Raw genomic sequence first — 16,571 nt, 5'->3', positions numbered from 1 at the left:
TCAAGATAGGTACAGTATAAGTACATATCTATACATACCTACACCTGCACTGACATTGTGCCATTTTAATTATAAAATCAAGTTCTTTCCCATAACGTGTTATAAATTATTCAATTTACTTACTCTACACAGGTATGAACCTCAAGTCTTTTGTTTTCTTTTTGTTCAAAAATTATTCAACAGCAAAATGTGTTGAATAAAAAGAACAAAAAAAAGATAAATGATCATAATCATAAATAAACATAAAAACATACATATGTACGAGTATATGCCTATGTACACCAAAAAAGATCTCTATCAATATTCTTCTTTCCTCTTCCACACTTCCAGAAGATACCTTCCTACAAATAAAAGAATCTTTAAGACACATCATCAGGATGGATTCAAAAAAAAAAAGAACTAAATTAAAATAAATTCGAAGTATTTATGTACATAAATTTATGTAAAGATACTATGTAAGAAAAATAAATAACATAAGACAAATAATAATAATAAACAAAAAACGAAGAAAAAAAATAAATAATTCACGAATGCCGTGATTAAATCGAATCCACCACACCAACACATCCCCTTCCCCATGTCCTTTTTCTCACTTTCAAACAAGACACAAAGCCCACAAAAAGACATCAGCAACCTTCTTCAAGATTGTTGCAGCAGCAAGAAAAAAAAATCATAATATCTTAGCTTAGCTACATACAAGAGGCATAGATAATGCTATCAGACATAATGACAACATGCCTTGAAAAAGCGAGAACCTTCTTGAATGGAATGAATTGGATGGATGGCGATGGATAGATGGATGGATGGATCCTCCTCGGGTCTTATGTATTCCTATTTTGTATTCTTCATGTGTACACTATATAATGCCGAGCGGCACGGCTACTCCGGGATTCCGATTCCGATCTACAATTCTATTGACCAAGCCAGACAATCTGGCGTGGAGTGTGAGGAACAAGACGAGCCATCAAAGATAAAAGAATAACAAAAGTACAAGAACAAAAAAATAAAAAAATAAAAACGAGTTAGCAGCAACAACAACGAACGAGGCTTGCCCACTCTTCTGCCATTTGATCCCCCAAATACCTGCCAGACAGAGTGACGCCAAAGATACCGCGTTCGTCGTCGTCGCGTCGTATACCTAGTACCTAACTTACGACTTGTAGCTTGGCTGCAATGAAAGATATGAACGAGGCGATGCACCTCGGAATGTTTACATTGAAAAGTCGGACAGAAAATGTCAATTTAATATTTATTATGTTTTCTATTGGTTAAAAAATCAATTTTAAATAATAGTTTGGTTTTATATAACTAAAAGTTGGCAAAACACACACAAGAATGCTATAAAAATCCTTCTACAGGAATCAATTGTAAGTTTTGACATTTCTGCTAGTATAAAAATGTCAAAAAGTCCCTCGAATCCTTTCGCAACTTAGTTATCAAATTCTGGTAATAACAATGAGTAGTTCAAGTTTTAAAGATTCTTCACATGAGAGCGATGAATGACCAACTAATAAATGTCATTTTAAACAATTTATTAGCTTAATTATGTGTAAACCTTAATCAAAAAGGTAGAATTATTGCTATAGTTTATCTTAAAGCACTACAATTAGTTCTCTCATTGCCAAAATAAAAGACATTTAAAATCAAATTGTTCGTCGCGAATCAAGATCTGATTGTAATAAACTGTCAAATACAATTAGCTTTCGCCATACGATCCACAATTCAACGCGTTTTAATCTACAAATTTCATTCTAGTCTTTGTTGAGAATTTGTATGACGAATAAAAACAAGCCATGTGAAATAAATGTCATATTTGGCGAATATTCATTCATTGGTCGTTGGTCGCCCTCATGTGAATATTTCTTTAGGAGGGATTTTATCAAATTTTGTATTTACTTGTTTTGGACTGCATTCTGATCATATGGGTAGTGAATTCACTTTAGACAGAAGGCAGATAACAAGAGACACAAATTCTGAACTGGGAACAATCAATATGGATATGGTCGTGAATTTTGTCATTTCATTGACTTGAGAATAGCACCGAAATTGTCATTCTAAGTCAACATTCTTGTACCATTTAGAAATGTTTGGCAGCTATAATAAAAAAAACGGTTCCATTAACTTTCTTTTAAGTAATTGAAGTAATTGAGGTATTAAAATTGAATTAAAAGATACGATAACAAGAAACCATACTGATACATACAACTTTCAAGTATTTGTACCAAAATACGAAGAGAAAAAAGAAATTGTTCAATTGTTTCTTTCCAGGAACCGCACAAATTACACAATTACTTCTATTCGATAAAAATCTTTACATCCTTCCAAAACTCGGAAAATCTTTTAACACATCTCAAAGTGAAGAATCTAAATTTCAGGTATATTGTTACTTAATTGACTAATCGCTCTTATATAAAAGATTAAAAAACTTGAGGAAATTCTGGGCTTGAAAATTTACAAAGCTAAACATTAGTACCCGGGATTGTTGTGCAGCTTGTGCGGTCTGAGTTAGTAGTTTGAGTTTTTTGAAAGTAATATTTGCCACATTTTGAGTTTACATAGCCTACTGTATGAATCAGAAAGAACCAAGCCGGTCAAGAACAACCGGCCGCCCGGTCGATAGCCGATAGGTCTGCTGCTTTAACATGTTGTTCTTTTTTTGTCAGTCCATAAGTTGTACAGTTTGGCAACCATAGCTGAATGAACATTTAAAGAAGGATATTGCAACTTCTTGAAGTTGAGCAAGAATATAGCCAACTTCGTTCTTCACCTCGACAACACGACCGACGTCGGACGCGGCGAATGTACGCAACGGCTTGAGAATAATCGATGGAGCGGCATCCGCCAAATGTGGTTTTAAGTCATCTTTGTCCTGAAGGATTTAAGCTTCGTAGGTACATAAATGCATATTTTGTTGTTTTGTTTTTAAATGTACCTCGAAGAGGTATAAGTAAAGTAGTGCCTTTTGATGGTCTTCCTCGCAGGTTGTTGTCTGGAATTTTGAATCTTTGTTTCGTTCATATTTTTTTTTATTTTATTTTATTAATTTTTTTATTATTTTTTGTAAAATCTTCGTGGCGTGGTCTTGGTAAGTTTTTATCATTCTTAACAGGCATTCCTCGGTGTTGTCCGTAGTATCTCATAAATTGTACATGTAACCTTAGTTTTCAGGCAATGCAGAAAGAAGGGAGGACTAATGAAACCAGTTTTGGTGGTAAATGCATTTTTGCATTCATTTTGAAAATTCGTATTTCGTTTTTTTTTTCGAGTGTTGTTTTTGAAATTGGAGAATTTCTTACTCTTTGGATTTGAACGAAAATTTGTCCTTAGAGAATTTAAAAAAAAGTCTAACATAGGTATATGAAATAAAAAAGGTGTCTGTTGGGACTGAAGACACCTGGTGTGGTTGGATGGATATAGATGTGTGACGACGAAGCACGACAACTATGATGAGCACAAGGGTGGGGAAGGGGGGAGTTGTAGGAATTGAAATGTTTGCACACATGCATGATGGGCAGGGCCAGAGTTTATAAATTGTACATTGCTTGTAATACACGTTCTATGCAAATTAAACCTACTGTGGAATGTCTGTGTTGTGCCTGTGGGAGATTTTTTTCTAAAACTCATAGTCAAAGAATTATCGTTTTAAAATTCATTATTTATTATTATAATTTGTTAAATACTCACGTTAATAATTCTTATTTATATAATATATACTCAAAATCTAAAAACTTAATCTAGACTGTTGAAAAATATTAATTTGCAATTTATACTTGTTATATTATCATTTGGTGAATATACAAGAGTGACATTTTTTATAGATTTCAATTAATTGATTTAAGGATCTATGTATGTATTTTCAATAAATGATAGTTTAGAATATAAGACAATACCCAAGTCAGAAAATACATATACTCTACTCAAAGAAAAAAAAATCAAACATGGAACTGAAAACGATTGAAACTTTGTAAAACTCATGGTTTTACATTTGTCAAAATTTAAAAGAAGACAATTATTGCACCATTCCCTGAATAATATTAAGTCTTCGTGCAAGGGAAGACCGTCAGATGTAGAATCTTTTTTATTTAATTTTAATGTCATCAGCATATATTAGGACAGACTAATTTTGTATGATCGAAACCAAGTCATTTATAAATAAAACAAATAGAATAGGACTAAGGTGACTACCCTGGGGGACACCAGTATTCACAACAAATGAATTTGAAGACTCTTTACTTTATTTAACACTATAACGTTTATCATGCAATTATGAGGAGATCCAGTTTATGAAATAGTCGTTAAAACCATGCTGAGATAGTTTTAAAAGTAATGTTTTATGACACAATTTGTCAAAAGCCTTGCTGAAATCAGTAAAGATACAATCTATACAATTCCACGTTTTTCAAAAACATCTAAACAAAAGGACGTAAAGTAAAACAGATTAGCAACAGTTGAACGCTTTTTAAAAAAAACCATGCTGGTCATCACAGATAATTGAAATGCAGTGAAAATTAATGACGCTACATACGATTGACTCAAACAGTTTATTTATCACAGATAGTTTAGCAATAGGTCGGTAGTTCATTATTTCGTTTTTATGACCTTTTTTGTGTTCTGGTATTATGAAGGAGCTCTTCCAGATAAAGGGAAACAGCGGGTTACTTAAAGAAGTTTTAAAAAGAACACATAACGAATGTGCTAAGTACGCAGCACATTTCTTTAAAATGGATGATGGTACACCGTCGGGATCAGGACTAAAATATTCGTCAAGTTGTAGGATACTATTAAGGACAGTATCTTCACCTATAACGAAATTGATTGAATTTAAGTGGGGGAAATTTATAACAGTAGTAGATGTGTTAGGAAAACTACGAGTATTATGATCTACAAAAGCATCTTTGAAGTAGTTTGCAAACATGTTCGCTCATTACTATTTGATGTCAAATCAGTCATTAAGTTAGGGTATCCACATGCTTTCTTCTTACGATTAAAGAATTTCCAAAAACTGTCAGGATTGGTTTTAAGGGTTAATTCATGTAGTCATCATAAAGAATGTTAGAGTAGTCAGTGAAAAGTTGTTTTATTATAAAGAACGTCATATAATTATCATCAATTCCTGTTTGATTTTACTTTATCCAAGCTTTGTTCCTTCTGTTTTTTTTTAAGTTTTTAACGTGAAAATCAAGCCATGATGGAACATTCAAGTTATTTCGTGTCTTTTTAAATGGAATCGTTTTGTAGAAACATTCAAAAAGAGTTAAATAAAAAATGTTACACATATCGTCAATATTTAAGTCACAAAATAAGTGATCCCAAATAATTGAACATAATAAGTTAAAAAGCTTTTCAAAATTACACCTACTAAGGTTGAATTCTAGTTTGTATATTATGCTATACGCATTTCAAAACATAATTAATATTTGTCAAGGCTATGAATCACAAAAGCATCAAATGACAAAACCACACAGTTTTTGTGTTATAACTTAGTTAATGTGTAAAAAAGGTTTTTGCAAATCGAAGCTTAATTAATACATTACCAGTTAATTAGTTTTTCCACTCATTGGATCCAAACAAAACAGAGGTTTGCTGAATCGGAACCGATTATCTTGTCGAATTTGTCAATTTTTCTCAATATTACAGTCTTGTTCAAAAAAAGTTTAGATTTTAGGTGATATAGAATATACTGAGACCTCTAGCCATGACAGACCTGTCCACTATATATCATACCACGGATATAGCAGTGGGTTCTTCGAGTTATATGCATAAATAATATTGTCTATAGTCATACTATACCTTTCTAAATGTGTTGATCATCATTTTTACCAAGGACTCTATCTAACTCAGATAAGTATGTACCTATCTAAAATAATTGTTTAATTAATAAAAATGTTAACTAGGTAAGGTACCTATACAAAGTTTATTTTACAATTTTCCTTAGCACAACATTAGATCCTGGACTATGGATTAAAAATAGCATTTTTGAAGTTAACATAATGCATACATATTTTTACAATAGTTATTATTCAAGTAGTTAACAACATTACGAGCAAACGTTACTCATAAAAAGAAGAGCCAATGGTAATGAAAATTGAATTGTTAGATTCTAATAACAAGATAATGTAAATTCCCTTATAAGTCTAGGTAGAGTTAAAATATAGTTACACTGGTGCATTGAACATGCCTTTTTGCATGTGGATTGAAAAAAAAACACTTTTTTGCACCAAATGCTTGAATGTCATTTTGAGCGTATTGAACATAATTTTACGTCAAAGTTACAATGACATACCAAATTTACAATACCTGAAATTTGAAGAATAAGAATGGGATTGTTCTCTTACCTCAAAGATAAAGTTCACATTGGATCCCTTTGAGGCTACCCATTTTAACGTCTCAACACTTCATTTTCACCCTAATTTATGGCTAACAAGAGTTAGAGAAGCCAGGCTGACATTTTTAAAAGCTGTAACCGATGTTTATTCTAGATTTTTTCTAGACGTGTAGTTTTGAATATGGCAATAACATAATGAATAAACTTAGAGATCACTTTAAGTTATCATTGGTTTTCATCATTGAACATTTTGTTTCAAGATTTAAAAGCGATTAAGGTCAATACAATTTTGTTTCGAGATCTAAAAGCGATTAAGGCCCATATCTATTTCCGGAATTAATTATACATAATGTACGTGATACTTAAATTTAACAAAGTAAACAATTCAATTTTAACTAACTTCAAGTCGTTTATTAAAATGTCAAATTTGTATGTGTAAAAGTTTATTTTAGCATGATAACGGGTTTTTTTCAAGAACGATTACAAAATTCATCATGAGGGACTTCTAGAAGAAAGCCCGTCGTCCTTAAATTGTCAAGCGGCAAAATTTCAGTACAATGTTCTCAATTGGTAACAATCAAGATTGAACTCGCCAAAGTCACAATATGATACCCTTTCTAGAACATGAACAGAATTAGGCCTACCTATGAGACAAAATTCTGTTTTTGCATTTGTCTGTGTCTCCAAAGTTTCTCGTATCCTGCAGTTATTGAAAACATGAAATGAGATCATCATACTAAAATTTAATCTTAAATCATAATTTACACGAGGACTAATTTAGTTTTGAGTGTCGTAAATTACTCCACTAACTTAATTTTCTTTTTTCACAATTCTTGGCAGATAATTCAAATAATAAAATAATAGTAATCAACTTGTCACCAAAAAAATCCAATGATTTGTTTCAATTATAAAAACCAATGAGAGCTATAACTGATCTCTTATACTCCTGAAAAGCATTTGCATATCGTGCAAAATAATAATGCGGTTAGTGCGACGCAACGACATAATTACATTAGTGAAGGAAACTTTTGTTGAGGGCATTATCTGGCGTCGTGGGTTTGTGGCGTAGCCTTCAAGACCGTACGATTAAACACCGCTTGACTATTTTTTTTGGGGTTATATGAAATCGCTAGTCTACGTATAGATAAGCCTGGGAGGATTGAAGCATTGCAAGAGAATATTCTTCGCGTTATTCCTGACATACGGCCCCAATTGCATTGTTCGGAATTTATCGATGGATTGATTTTAAATTTCTGCACATTGGAAAAAGTGACAAACATTGAGTTTCTGTACTTAACGGATCATGTAAAGTTGGGCTCAAGGGTGAACTGATGACAGTTCCTACAAGCACTAGTTTTATGGTTTAACTGTTTAAGTGCAGAAATGCAAATTGGTTATTTTCACATAGTCACTGATTTATATGTTAGCGAAACTCAATTTGTTTTGATCGTAACTTTTAACAAGATTATAAAAAGTTTGTTTTTCTTTTATAGTTTTTTGGATGACATCTTAGTTGGCTCCTGTAGAATTTCCTTTAATCTTATTTCAAATAAGTGTACACATAATCCAATAACATTTACGAAACGGAAACGGATTAGTTTTTGTTTCAAACAGAGTGTTTTATAAATAATAATTTTGTATCGTTTTCTGAAAATTGACTTAACGTTTTGATCGACCGTATCGACACTTATATAATAAACAACGAATTGAAAATTGCTAACATCTTGAAGTATGTTTTTTTTTTATTCCATACAAATTAGCATCACTTGTTCAAAATGATAACATTATGACTACTAGATATACTAGGCTACTAGATGAAAGTGATAAAAGAGTGATACTAAACTAAAATCATTAAATTCCAGAAAATTATTTCAAAGTAAAAGTGAAAATTCAATATCCCTTCAAATTTCTCGGAAACCTATTACAAAATAAAAGAACAAATAAGCAAATTTGTTTTTTTCGAGAAATGTTAATGTTTTATTTTAGGTAGGTTATTCAACTTAAAAATAGGCAAATATTTATCGCAGAATACTAATTCTGCAAATATAAATAAAATACATTGTAGTTATGTACATAGCAAACACCTTTAGGCTTTTTTGTTTTATTCGTGATGATAAGGATAATGTAATGGAATCGTAAAAAATCAACTTTTGGTTTAAATTGAATTCTTATTTCCATTTTAAAAGTGAATTTACTTTTGAAAGTCTGTGTCGTTTTTTTTGCTTAAATCTTAAACAAACTTCACTTGACTTAACGTTGCTAAAGTTATATGACATTTCAGTGGAGAGTTCGAATACAATTGATATTTAAGGTCTGTTTATATATACTTAGGTCTGTCCTTTGTTAACTATTGTTGTTATTTTAAAACAAAGTGTTCAAGTGTCATTGGTATACCATTTGTTGCGAAGTTCTTAAGAATCATTTATGAGCGACAATTTTTATAAGTCGTTAGTTGGTCAAACTACCAACACCAAGATTGAACAAAATAAATGTTTTTTTAACCGCAAAATGAATAGTAAACGAAAAATTAAAATTAAAAAAAGCCGAAGAAAAACTATACTTCCACTAATCACAACTATTACACAAATTGGTCAATAAATTAACTCAAGAAAAATTGAACCTTTTTTAAGAATTTCAATAAAAATTGATGAGATAAATAATACAAATTTCCTATATCTAATATTTTAGTTTCATTTTTCAGGCAAAAAGGAAAGCAAAAATGAAAATGTGTGGTTCGATTTAGACGACAAATGGTTTTAAATTAATTCTTTTCTGAAAGATCAAAAAAAAAACGATAACTACTTTGCAAAAAAATCATTCACTTTGACAGTTTAACACTTTATAGATTGTAGTAAATCATAACTATTTGACGCTTCGAAAATTTGTTCAGAAACAATTTGAAGACTTTATGTTGAATCGTAACAGTCTTAAAGTTTATGAGCTACAACAGTTCCCAATAGTTACAAAAAGAATGGATCATTTATATCCTTGAATCATTTTGGAGTCTTTAGACTTGAAAACCCAACATCTTTCAAACCAACTTTTCGATCCAGATGCAATTGAGTTTTAATTCAACATAGGTTTACATTGATTCAAAACTTGTAAATTAAGTATCTATTTTTGTTCGACATTATTAATTAGAATGTCATAAGAACTACACTTTCGGGTTTGAATACTGAACCTGCAATGTTGATTTTTTTTTTAAAACTCAAATGAATATGTTTTACTGAAAACTTTTTAAAACTTGAATTTAACGTACATTTAAAAAATGTAACTTTACATCACGAAAAATCTTACAGAAACTTTGAAATTTATTAATTGTTTAAAATTTCTAACCTGTCACTCAACCATAACCACAACAAAAACATACGACGTACGAAGAGGTTAACTTTCCTTAATTTATAACAAAGTTCAGGACAGCTGCACTTCTTACTCATCATTGACTCAGTGAAGATACGCAATTCTTTGCAAATATGAATCAACTTAACGTTCGATGGTAAATACAGATGTTTGTAAATATACATATTCTTTCGAATGGATTTACTATATTCCACAACTTTTGTAAAAAAGTACCACCCTATCTTCATACATATATAGCACAACACCCGCTCTTCTACTATATATACAAGTTATCTCAGCAATAAGTTGTTTTTCCAATAGACAATCTTTTCTTTTATTAGTATTGTTATGAAACTTATTAACACAAGTCAATTAAAGTTAATCACTTGTCAGATCTAATAGATCAATCAATTTATTAGTTAAAATTGTTTTGGATTGGAACATTTTACTTCTTTAAAAGATGAAACGATGTAATCTCTTCATATATAGACAATTAATATTTGAACTTTCTTGTAATGTGTTGCAATTGCCATTATTTGAAAGGCAATTGATTTTATTTGCTTTAATCTTTGTAGAGGTTTATACAAAACACACTGTTGGGAGCTTTGTATGTTACTTTGACAGATTTGTTCAAACAGAGGGCGCTTTATGAATTGTCATCATAAATTAGATAAGATAAGTGACAGCTAATCATATCTCGAACTTTTCAACGTATTTTCCTATAAAGAAGATGATCCCTATTTTTTTAAATAATCACATCTAAATAATTACAAAAATTATATCAATACATTAATGTGCGAAATTTTAGTATTCCAAAGCGACTTTGACGTTTTATACAAAAGAGACGGTGATTAGCTGCATAAATACTATTGCTTATTATATAAAGTGGTAAATAGAATAAATTGATTTCCAATTTAACACAATAACAGCCATAATTGTAGATGTAGTTTAATATTTAAAGCTATTTTAGTTGGTTACTAAGCTAATTATTTTATTTTGCAAATTTTAAAGTAACTTGGCATTACTTAATTTCTGACATTTCAGTTTATTTTTGTTTCATGAACTGTCACTTTTTAGACCTGTTCATGAGATCTGTTTTTTATTTAAAGAGAAAACGTATGTGTTTTACTTTTAATTTTCAAATATTTGGAACATTTAAAAATAAAATGCTAAACCCTTAAAAAGTTTGTTTAAGATTTTGCAGCAACTTACTGTCAAAGTTTAAAGCCATACAATTCGCGTGGAACTACCTTTGAACTTAGTTAAGAACGTCAAACAATGGGCAGGTTCAGACAACATAAGGGACTTCATTTGCAGTCAACTTTGTTCTTTGAACGTAAATTTATATAGTATAGTATAGTTAGTTTTTCAAGTATCATAGACTTCAAACTCGGAACTTTACTTCACCACACTCTACCTTCAGTTAACTCCTCTAAGTCAAGCTACAATTCAATCTCGACCTGAATTTTGTATTTTAAGGAAATATTACTTATTCCTTTTATAATTTGACGAAGAACTTTTTTACATAAAACTTAAAATAGAATAAATCACAGAGTAATAAATTTTAGATCTAAGTTGAATTTAAAGCTGTGATTAGCTGTCATTTTCACATAAGGGAATGGAAATGGAAATGGATAGTCAGGTAAATTTTTCTTGGCTAACTTTCCACTTCACTTGCCAATAGAGTTGCCTTAATTGGAAGGCAATTTTTTGGCAGCCCGTCAATCAGATGCTATAATCTTGCCTTACTTCTAAGTCTCTTATGTCTCCCGAACCTGCCCAATGAAATTCGAGAACTTTTTATGAATTATTATATAAACAGAAATCTTAAGTGCTAGACTTTGTAGATGCTTCAGTGAATTTTGAGTTCAGCGATACAATATTTTAGTTTTGTTGTCAAATTTATATATGAACGCGCCCACTAAGTTTATTCTTAACTTTCAAAATACTTGAAAAAACTACAATATGTACAATCCAAATTATAAACAAAGACTTTTATTAAATAACAATATTATCTTAGTAAGCATATCATTAGAAATCCTCCTTTCTTAAAACTCTAGACTGATTCCTTAGAATCTCGTTCATCAATTTGTAGTTCAAGAATTCTCGTTCATTAAACCGCGAATGAAAATGAAAACTCATAATTTTATCACTTCAATTGTCAACAATTTCTTGAAGTAACATGTGTCTGTGAATATTGTATTATATTATTTATATTTACAATCTCTGAACCATTTTTCTTGGTCTTATTTTTATGACTACAACGTACAACTACATTCTGTCTGTATAATTATATTTTTTGAATGTAGACCACGTACTTGACGACCTATTAAGCCTATCGTTTCGTCGAGAATTACAGAAAGAAAAAAAAATAGAAAAACTCTAAGCTAAAAATAACAAATCACAATGGCACCTCGGTAGCAAGATGTGATCGAACGAAGGTTTAAGAATAAGTCTTGCTTATAAAGAATGAACTTCCGTGCTTCGAGATGACACCTTAAGTTGATCTGATCACTTTTTACAATTTATGAAGATAAAAATGAAAGCAGTTTATTGACTTAATATTTTTCTTTTTAAGATGACAATCTGTCAAGAATTACGTTTGAGTTATTATAAGAGAGCTGTGAGTCCTTAAACTTATAATGACGAAGACTGCATTTGATTCTTCTATTTGCCATCTTATCGGACTCTAAAGGTTTTATGACATCTCTTAGTTTATATTGTAGCCTCATAAAGGTCAATATCGCTATTTTGTCACTCGTTCGTAGCTGATACACGCTCCGAAGCACTGGCTACATCACGCATGGAGACTGAACGCTGGCTGAATATTATTTATTTTAGTTTTTGTATATAGAAAAAAAAACCTATCTGATAATAAGTAGTATGATTTTTTTTATTGGATTTCGACTTTATTCTACGAATACGCTGACACTTAGTCAAAGGAAAATTTATGATCACTTTAAGATTGAATAATGATGACGGAGATTTAGGCTGTGGTTATACGTATGGTGGCAATCGTGTACACTAGAGTTGACAGTTTAAGAGAGGTAAAATGATAAATGACAATCGGGTTTGTGTTTAAGTTTTGATTCAAAGCCAACTTTCTAAAACATAAACAACACTTTATAAACAAGCCTTATGTTAAATAGAGCTCTTTAATCGAAGCATATAAGCTTTAAAGCCATATGATGTGTTGATAATATTGTATGGACTATGATGTAGCAGTTTGGTATAGATTTATTTAATGACCATCAGTTGGAATGAATAGATTTAATTACATAATATTATTTTAAAGATAAGTAGGTAGGTATATGTTATAGTTCATACATTTAGCGGATCGGATGTCTTTTAGGATTTATTGACATGTCTATACTCTAGTTCTTCAAAAAAACATTTTTCACTGTAAAAAACAACATCCATGTTTGAAATTTGAGATAATATACTGACAATGTTATAAACATTGTATACCAAAAACTATATCAATATATATGCACTATAAGTTTAATGCCATTTCTGAATTGAAATATTTTAAATTCTACGCAAAAAAAATTTGACAGTTGGTAGTATAAGGTCCGTTTCAAATGACAGAAAAATCCCGAGAAGTAAAAGGAATGAAATAGTTAACTGAGATGTAGTTATTGGAGTATGGCATGTAATGTTGTTGAGACCATTAGGAGTCTTTTAGATCAATAAATAAACTTTTTAAATAAAACCAATACTTTAAAACAACAACGTTATACAAACAAAGCAAACTGGAAATTGGGATTTAATTTGTCCTAACTGGTCCTAAGAACAAATTGAGTTCTACGAATCGATAAATTTTAAAAGCACTGAAATAGTCAAATTAAAACTTTAAGTAAAAATTACCATTAAACTGTCAAATATGTTAAATGTCCGCTTTGCTTTTTTTTTTTTTGCTAAATTTTAAAATACTTTTATAATTATATAATAATTTTATAACTTTTGACATATCTTCTGTTGTGTAAATGTCAAAAATGGCCTTTTAATCCCTAAGCAGATTACTAGTCAGATTCTATAATAGGTGGCGAACCAGCGAACCAGCGAATTGTCAAAAATGTGAAATTTTCACTTTTCTTGTTTTTTTTATTTTTATAATTCATTGTTTGCGGATGAATTCGTAGTGATTTTTTTTACATATTTTCTGTTATGGAAATGTCAAGAATGACATTTCAATCCATCTGTAAATTTATAATCGAAATCTGTAATAGGTGTGATTAGTTGTTATTGAAAGTAGAGTTTTTTAGGAAACTTTCGTTTTTGATATGAGAATTATACATTTTTTCTGAAATGTTCTAAATGTATCTATAGAAAATTATTGTTTCTTGTAATCGAGAATTTTGTTTATTCATTGAGCAAACTTTTCGATGACATAACATAAAAAAGTCAATTTTGTAATGTAATGTAAAATGTAACATACTTGTAATTTTTACACGTTCATTTGATGTCAATAGCAGAGGCTGGACAGAGAAAACAATATAGGTCACTGAGGACTTTATACTTAAGAATTGACCCACAAATTACGGATGATTTTAAATTTTGAAAATTAGTATAGAAATAATTCGATATTTTGATCCATAGTTAATTTTATGGAGACTTATAACGAATTATATATATGTACATATAATAATATGCACATTCGTATAGGCAATTTGAAGTTTAGAAGAAAAAACAGTTTTTGGTCGTGTTTAGTACTTTGCTCAGAATTATCGTTACTACCTGTCACCATTGTCAATTCTTCCTTTTTATATTAATTTGACAGTACTTTTGCACTAAATGTTGCGTTCACATTGAGCTGTTTTGGATTAACTTATTTTAACGTTTTATTCTATTTTTCACACTACACATTTAAAAAGTCAAGATGTCAAAATAAATCATATCAAAGGAGCCCAATATGAACACCGTCAAAGAGCACTGAAAAAGAGTAAGTAATAGGAATTCAAGGTGAAGGAACAGACCGTATATACAATTTTGGAATTTAGCTTATATTCGTGTCATTAAATGACATCTTTAATGTACCTACGCTTTAAATTGCCTAACATATTTGTTCTCATCCAGCGTGTTGCGAATTGCAAAAGCCTAAGAAAAATATAAAAATAATAGTTTTTTTCTTTCAGAAAACATATTCATCCATATTTTCATAGCCCAAAGAACTTTTAATATTTTGGAACTTAATCATGCCTTTTGTTGCTTGTATTATTTAGTACCTATTCCTCAAAATAACTTTAAATTATTTTAAGATCACCTTCGACAATTTATAAGTGATCAAAAATAAACAAAAATACAAGTTAAGATGTTCAAAAAAGTTTACAATTTTGTTCATAACTCTTATTGTTATATCTGCGATGCAGATATGGTCAAATTACCAGAATCTGAGAAAATCGTGAAATTATATTTCAGCTTAAATGTACACATGTATGTATTTATTTATTTATTTGTTTTTAAGCACTAGAACTTTCTTAGACTTAAAGGTAATTTTGAGCAATTTAAGACCAAGATAAAAATAAAAATAAAATAAATAATTTAAAAAGTTTAGTAGAAATTTATAAGTATCCATTTAAAATTACGGCCATTATTTAAAAAAAAAAAAAATGTCTTTAGTGAATTCAAAATCGACTACATCGTCACATGAGCTAAAAAATGTACAAGCTCGTGTTTGGTTTATTTAAACCATAATTAGTCGAATGAAATGGTATTGAAAAAATATGGTTAAAGGGTTAACCAACGTCTTAAACAACGAGCTTGAGTATATAACTTAAAAAGCAATCGCAAAGGAGGACATTTAATATGACAAGTTACAACATCATCCGCAAAAGATATTAAAAAGTTAACTCTTTTCTTTCAATTCAAGACTTTTTAAGTCAATAAAACAACATCGAGCTTTATATAAGGTCAAGAATACGCTCCATTTTAGTTGTCGAAGCGAAAATGTCGTAAATCGTTTTTAAATTGTTTTTATTCTACCTAACGAAACTAAAAAAAAAAGATATTTTAATGTGAAAGGACATTTAAAGTCGTTAGAATTTCTTATCAAAAATCCAAGCATAGAGTTGCCGTACTCTACATGCATTCTTAAATCTAATTTCCTTATCGTTATAAGCTCTCTCAAACTTATTGCTTACAATTCTATAATCATAAATGACAGTTAAGATTATCTTGAAAATGATAGAACACTACATTTTCTTATATTTAAAGATATGCCATTCAAGTTTCACCATTTAAGTAGTTATTCAAATCATTTTGAAGATGAGAAAAATCTGCATTTTATTGTTTTGTAGATTTAAGCATCATGGTGAATAAGAAATGTTCAGAGGTACATCGTTAACAAATAACATGAACAGAATGGGCCAAGATGACTGCCTTGAGGAAGCCATGAGTGATTGAAAAAACGTCAGACAAACTGAAGCTGAAGCTTGTTTGTGTTTCAGCCAAAACTCTATCAAATGCCTTCAAAAAGTCCGTATATATCTATAATCATAAATGACAGTTAAGATTATCTTGAAAATGATAGAACACTACATTTTCTTATATTTAAAGATATGCCATTCAAGTTTCACCATTTAAGTAGTTATTCAAATCATTTTGAAGATGAGAAAAATCTGCATTTTATTGTTTTGTAGATTTAAGCATCATGGTGAATAAGAAATGTTCAGAGGTACATCGTTAACAAATAACATGAACAGAATGGGCCAAGATGACTGCCTTGAGGAAGCCATGAGTGATTGAAAAAACGTCAGACAAACTGAAGCTGAAGCTTGTTTGTGTTTCAGCCAAAACTCTATCAAATGCCTTCAAAAAGTCCGTATATATTATATCTATTTGATTTCTTTTTTCATAAGCATTAACACAGAAGTTTCTTAATAAAGTAAGATAATTCAAACACGTGTTG

Source organism: Eupeodes corollae, chromosome 3 (genome assembly GCF_945859685.1).
Source record: "Eupeodes corollae chromosome 3, idEupCoro1.1, whole genome shotgun sequence".
NCBI lineage: Eukaryota > Metazoa > Arthropoda > Insecta > Diptera > Syrphidae > Eupeodes > Eupeodes corollae.
Note: the sequence above shows the minus strand (reverse complement) of the source record.